This window comes from Pantherophis guttatus, chromosome 8, assembly GCF_059756535.1.
Source record: "Pantherophis guttatus breed Tessera chromosome 8, ASM5975653v1, whole genome shotgun sequence".
Taxonomy (NCBI): Eukaryota; Metazoa; Chordata; class Lepidosauria; order Squamata; family Colubridae; genus Pantherophis; species Pantherophis guttatus.
In genome coordinates, this window is record NC_142070.1 from 21,342,540 (window position 1) to 21,349,941 (window position 7,402).

Here is a 7,402-nt window from a genome sequence, read left to right on the forward strand (position 1 = left end):
GGTGTGGATTACAATATTCTACCAGAATATCTTTCTCTAATTTTTGACATAAGAGCTCCCGGCAGATTCACACAGCAAATTGGACTATGTGTCTGTGTATATTTTGTGTGAAGAAACCTGTGCAAGGGAATCCCAAAGGTGCTTTCTCAAAAGGCAAGTGGACTTCCTTAGTTTTTCCTGGAAGATGTTTCGCTTCTCATTCAAGAAGCTTCTTCCAGTTCTTCCAGGAAACTTTTATAGCGTTTAGTGTGGAGAAAAGAGATAGCTAGAATGCTTGTAAAATAATTTGCATCCTCAAATAATGAAGCCTCAATCTGCATTTTTTTTTTGTTAGTTGCAAAGTCGTGTCTGACCCATCGCGACCCCATGGACAACGTTCCTCCAGGCCTTCCTGTCCTCTACATCCTCTGGAGTCCATTTAAGCTCATGCTGACTGCTTCAGTGACTCCATCCATCCACCTCATCTTCTGTCATCTAAGACTGGCTGGTCTGATTGCCTTGCAGTCCAAGAGACTCACAGGAGTCTTCTCCAGCACCATAGTTCAAAGGGCTCGATTTGTTTGGCGCTCAGCCTTTCTTATGGTCCAACTTTCACAGCCATACATTGGGAAAACCATAGCCTTGACTATATGCACTTTTGTTGGCAGGGTGATGTTTCTGCTTTTTATTAGGCTTCCTTAATTCAATTTGTATTAGGCTTATTCATTATTTAATAATTTGTATTAAGAATTTTTATTTTAATACCAAAATCTAATACAAACTAAACATAAGAAAAGAAAAGAGAGAGAAGGAAAAAGAAAAAAAATAAAGAAAAGCAAGAATAATAAACGGGGGGGCGGAATGAAGAACTGACTTTCAACCTTCATCAGATATAAATAAAATATAAATAAATTTAGTGATTCTTCATCGTCTCTAAAATTACAAACAATTCTCTCTTCATTCCCTATCCCATTTCTTATCTATAAATAAGATAAGATAAGATAAGATCCACACAATGCCATCTTTTCAGTCCTAGTGTCAACTAAAAGTACATAAAAAGTTGTCAGAAATAATAACATACTGTCAGATAAAATATATTCTATATCTGTCATTTCTTCAATGTTATCTTTTGGATATAATCTATCATAAAAGCAGACATCTTTACTGAAATTCTTGATATTGTGGCAATTGTTTTCTGATTCCATTCTTCAAAAGTCTCCTTCAGTATTTTTGTTGTCAAAATGGTTTGCATCGTTTTACAGGCCTGTAGATCTTTCTTCTGTCTAAAATCTTTAGTCCCTTCTAGTGTCCAGTTTTTTAAATCATCTTATCTTTATGATGTCTTGGAAAAAACAAAACAGGATGTATTTCCCATGAGAAGCTGATTGTTCTTTATAATTGATTCCAAAATCTTGTAAAAGTTTCAATATTGCACTTTTATCTGTGCCCTTAGTCCAGTTATAACTTTCTAAAATAAAAATCTTATTTTTTTTGCTCTTTATTTCAGATTCTTTAAATTCTTTGATTATTATTATTTTTTTCTTTCATTCAGAATTGAAGGTATACTCACCCAGCATATGCAAACTTGTCATTCCAAAGATATTGAATGGCTTAGAACTAGTTAATGAGCAATTTCTGCAAGAGATTAGAAAGTAAGGTTTGAGAACTTAGTGTCCTTTAAACATCTCCAACACAGTTATGAACAAGATGGCTAACCCATTATGTTTCAGCACTTATATACATGGAAAACTACTGCAGTCTGCTTGCAAAACACAGTTGTCAAGAGCACATATGGGTGATCTAGCATCTTCTCTCAGATTTCAAGGAACGGGTCTATTTACCAGTTTCTTGATCTTTGCCATGGCAATTGCCTTCACTTTCACAGAATCATTTTCAGTTCACCAGATCTCCCCCAGAAGCCATTAATTGTCTACTTTAATGTAAAGATAGATAAACATTCCCAAGAGTTTAAACTTAAGGGTTATTTTTTCCATCTTCTGAATTAACAAATAAAAACAAATAAATAACAAATAATAACAAATAACAAACTCTGCTTGCAATAGAATACATTATGCCACCAGGCTTGAAATTTTGGCCTGGACAACCTAGAACTATGCCGCCTATGGTCTGACCTAAGCCTACCTCATAAAATCATCTGCTACAATGTCCTACCTGTCAATGACTACTTCAGCTTCAACCGCAATAATACACGGGCAAACAATAGATACAAACTCAAAGTAAACCACTCCAAACTCGATTGCAGAAAATACGACTTCAACAACAGAGTAGTCAATGCCTGGAATGCACTACCTGACTGTTGTTACATCCTCAAACCCCCAAAACTTTAACCTTAGTCTGTCTACCGTGGACCTCACCCCATTCCTAAGAGGTCTGTAAGGGGCATGCATAAGCGCACCAGTGTGCCTTCCGTCCCTGTCCTACTGTTCCCATTTATTCGTACGCATTTCTTATGTTTATACTTATACCTGTTTATACTTATATGTTTATATGTTATGTTCATACTTATACTTGTTTTCTCATACCTGCTTGACAAACTAAATAACTAAATAAAAAATAAATAACAGATACTAGATGAGGCAATCTTGAATCTGAATGGTTGTTTTATGTTCATATAACAGCCATTTCTGCCTGGGAATCATTAGTTCACACTTTAGTCATTTTAATTCTTATACTTATTAGAACTAAAAGTTAGTGACTGATGAAGGACAAAATAAAATAATTATTCCAATTATGATAACTAGTTTGCAGAATTCACTGGCACCTAATGAAATTTATACTGATGGCTCTACATAGGTTTATAAAAAGATTAGTAAAATTCATGGAGATATTTTCTATTAATCAACTTTCTGCAGTTCCTTAAAGAATTTAGTGTGCATGAAAGAGGAAGCTATTAGCAAACTCAGAAGAATTCCACATTTTGCAAAAAATAAAATACAATATTTTTAGAAGACAACATAGTAATAATTGGTTGCTGATAATAGAAGGGGCCAAAAATCAGATGGAAAAAAGAATGGAATAGAGTAATATGAATAAGTGTGTACTTCCCACTACAACATTTTTTAGATATTACAGTTGTCAATATTGCATAGTCACAGTAGTTAATTGGACAGAATCATCTATTCCAAAGTAGGAATATTTATTTCTATTACTGTTTACAACAATCAATGCCAGTATTGTTTGTATAGCATAGGTTGTGTCGTGAAAAAAGAGACTGATCAATGTTAAATATACTTATGCTGCGGATGGCAAAGTTGCCCATTTAAAGATCTTTGCAAAGCATGGAAGCTTTCAGAATAGGTAGTCATATAAACTGAATGCTATATGGTACATTTGTTTTATACACTATAATGAACACATTGTATTGTGTCTAAATAGCAACAGATTATGTGTGCAATTTTTTCAATAAATGGATCTGCGGGATTTTCAGGGTGTCTACCTGGAAGGGATAAAAAAAATCAAGAAAGTGCCACAAGCAAGCAATTAAAACCCTACTCTCTTTTATATATACTGTATGTGGAGTTTTACCACATGATTGTGGCCACCATCTTAACTTTTTGATCAAATGTGAACATCCATGATAACTTTATAATAATCAACACTGCTGTTGTTCTGACCTAGGCTTCCTGAGTCATTAAAACACATGAGTAGTCCCAAAAACCTCTTTTATTGCAACAGCTGTGAATTGTGTTCATTCACAGATGAGTCCCAATTAGTTGTAAAGAGTCCTTCGGGAGAAGTCCTTTGGGATAATCACCCACCTTTATCTCCCTTGACACGCTGCCAAAGACCTTCTTGGCAAAGCCACACGGAGTCCAGAATCAAACAGAGCTTCAGGCTTTAAGCTGAACCAAATGAACAAACATTGCTTTCTGCAAAGGCCCACGTGCCTTTGCTCCTCTTTTAAGTCTTATAGGAGGGGCCAATCATCTCCCAGCCCTATTCCCGAGTCATCTCTTTTGTTTTAGCTGTTCTTGCCTTCTGGCAGCTCTGTGCATGCGTGCAGTGGGAACAGGCTCCCCTTGTTCCTCTGCCTCACTGAGGTCCAACTCTGGAGGCTCCGGAGGCAGCACGTACCTCCCAGATGGCCCTTTCTCTGCCTCCAATGCAGAGCCCTCATCCGAGCCTTCCCCAGACTTCAGGACTGGCCCATGGTCCTCCCCAGCCTCCTCACTGTCCAACTCTGCTGCCAGCTCTGCAGGCTGCTGGCGGACCACAACAGCTGCATCCTGAGCCAGTTATATTGTCTGTACTGGTATTTCTCAACCTGATATAGATTTAAGTTCTTTAAGGTGTGTGGATTTCACAGGGGAATTTTAAGTGTTCAAAATCAAGACAAGTGTTGAGAAACACTTGTCTTGATCATCTTCAAGCAGTCTTCATCTACCTCCCCTTCCTCCAATATTCAAGGTTGCCTCTTTATTTTATCTTTCATTATCTACATCCAAGTTGCTTCCTTCAGACCCCATCCAAACAGACAAGATAATGTAAAAGTAGTAGACATCATTGGCCATTAAACAATGATGATGTAATCCATAAGCTGACACAGATATGATATCCCCCATTCCATCATCTACATTGCATCCTTGCAGCTTATGGTCTCAGTTTCAGTCATAACCTTTCAGTCTGTACAGTAACTGAAGAAATTTGTAAGTACTCATGTGTTTTCTTAGTATTACGGAAAGCAGTATCAAGGTTACAAAAGAAGAAGTGGATGGATTTGACTATCATAACCTTTCAGTTCCTTTTTCTTCTGAAGAACTATCTGTTTTCAAATCAAATAATCATAATAGTGAGGCACAGTCCTAGAAGTGGGACACTGATGTTTTGTCATGAGAATCTCCACCAAACTAATGAGTCAGTAAGCAACACTCACGGCTGGTCCAGAGGTGGGTTTCAGCAGGTTCTGACCAGTTCTGGAGAACCGGTAGTGGAAATTTTGAGTAGTTCGGAGAACCGGTAGTAAAAATTCTGACTGGCCCCGCCCCCATCTATTCTCTGCCTCCCAAATCCCAGCTGATTGGGAGGAAATGTGGATTTTGCAGTACCTTCCCCTGGATTGGGGAGGGAATGGGGATTTTATAGTATCCTTCCCCTGGAGTGGGGAAGGAATGGGGATTTTACAGTATCCTTTCCCTGGAGTGGGGAAGAAATGGGGATTTTACAGTATCCTTCCCCTGGAGTGGGATGAGAATGGAGATTTTATGGTATCCTTCCCCTGCCACGCCCACCAAACCATGCCATACCTACCAAGCCACACCCACAGAACCAGTAGTAAAAATTTTTGAAACCCACCACTGGACTGTTCAGACAGTGAACAAATACACAGAAACATAATGGGTATAATAAGGGGAGGGAGAGCGTATTGTTTGTTTGTTTGTTTATTTATTTATTTATTTATTTATTTATTTATTTATTTATTTATTTGTTCTTGTTTCTATACCGCCCTTCTCCAAATAGGACTCAGGGCGGTGAACAGCCAAAGTAAAAAACAATACATACAAAATTTAAAAGCAGTTTAAAATAATTAAATATTATTTTGGCCGTAAATTAAAACAACCCAATTTAAAATCAATTTAAAATTTAACTCAAGCCAGCCCAGCTAGTTGAAATAAATGGGTTTTCAGGGCCCGACGAACACAGAGAAGGCTCTCCCCCTGGGAGTCGTCAGCCGACATTGTCTGGCAGACGGCACCCTGAGGAGACCCACTCTGTGTGAACGTACTGGCCGGTGGGAGGCTATTGGTGGCAGAAGGCGGTCTCGTAAGTACCCCGGCCCTAAGCCAAGGTGGTCACCAACACCTTGAAGCGCACCCAGAAGACCACCGGGAGCCAGGCTATATGAGTGTTCAGTTTGAAGATTCAGTTCAAAAGAGATTGATCAAGTTTCCACTGAGGGAAGTGTCAGTTCAGCATGAATCATTGTATAGAACCTGACACCTTTAAATCTAGTCAGTCTGAATGCTTTTCATTTATTGAAACACAAGCTTTTAAGATCCAGATCAATTTAAATCAAAGCAGCCCAATGTCAAACTACTTCATTTGAGATTCTGAATCAAGTCAGATTAATTTTTGGTAATCAAACTGATGATTCAAAATAGATTGATTAGACAATAAAAACCGAAACAGCTATGGATTGTCTGGTCCCTGTGCTTTGCCCAAGTTTATTGGATATGTGTCTTCATGGCATGCAGTTTTAAATGTTTCAGCCACAATACAGTTGAAAAAATATAACCCCTCACAATGTATTATTTTTTAAAACACAACAAATAAAGAACACATTTATAAAATACCGAAATACAAATAAAAACAGGGAAGAATTAAAAAAAAACATGAACTCAATTTTTAAAGTTAAAACAGTTAATTTTTAACTGTTTTTAAATGTTTTAAACGTTTTTAATTGGTAAATGAGTTTTAATTGGGCCAAATTTATATATCTTTTAATTGTTTTTAATATTTGTTCTGCATGTTTTTTTAATCTGGCTGTACACCGCCCTGAGTCCTTAGGGAGAAGGGCGGTATAGAAATCCAATATAAAATAAAATAAAATAAAATAAAATAAAGATCAAAATAACCCTTAACTCTCAAGAACCATATGCCTGTTTTATAGACAGAAAACCAATTCTAGTGCTCTCAATTATCCAAGTGAAATATACCCTGAGTTCTTATAAACAGATAAATCTGAATTCAATTGAGATTTCATGCCCAAATTGTATATATTACAGCACAGGTGTCAAACTTGCAGCGTCACGTTGGCATCACATGATGTATCATGATGTTTTCCCCTGGGGTGGACGTAGCCTGCGCATGACGCATTCGGCCCGCAGGCTGCTAGTTTGACTCCCTGTATTATAGTAATATGGCATAACGCCAATCCTTTGTGAGACTCAGTCAACTAACGTGTGAAACCTTGACACTTTTTTGTTTCATATTTCAAGTAAATTATCAATATTTATTGATAGAAATGTAGATACTATCATTACATTGATATCTTCATTTTCACATATCAGACTGATTTTTCCATTATTATCATTAGTTTGGGCTTCTTTATATTTATTTTTAGTCCCATTTTTTTCACTGCCCCCTTTTACTTTTGTTACTAATTTTTGCAGATCCCTTGCATTTTTAGCTACCAGGTTAGTGTAGGTAAAATGGTACAACATAATGCAGGTTCCAATCTAGTTTCCATTAATATATATTCAGCACATAGGTTGACTAAATAAGGGGAGGGTATATAGCCTTGTCATATTCCTTTGCCAACATGGACCCAATCTGCTTCACCAAGCTGTGTTCATACAGTGGCTTTCTGACCTGTATATAAGATTCACATGAAGACAATGAGATGTTCTGGGATTTTCATTTTTGTCAGTACATTCCACAGTTTTCTGCCCTCAATGCAATCAAA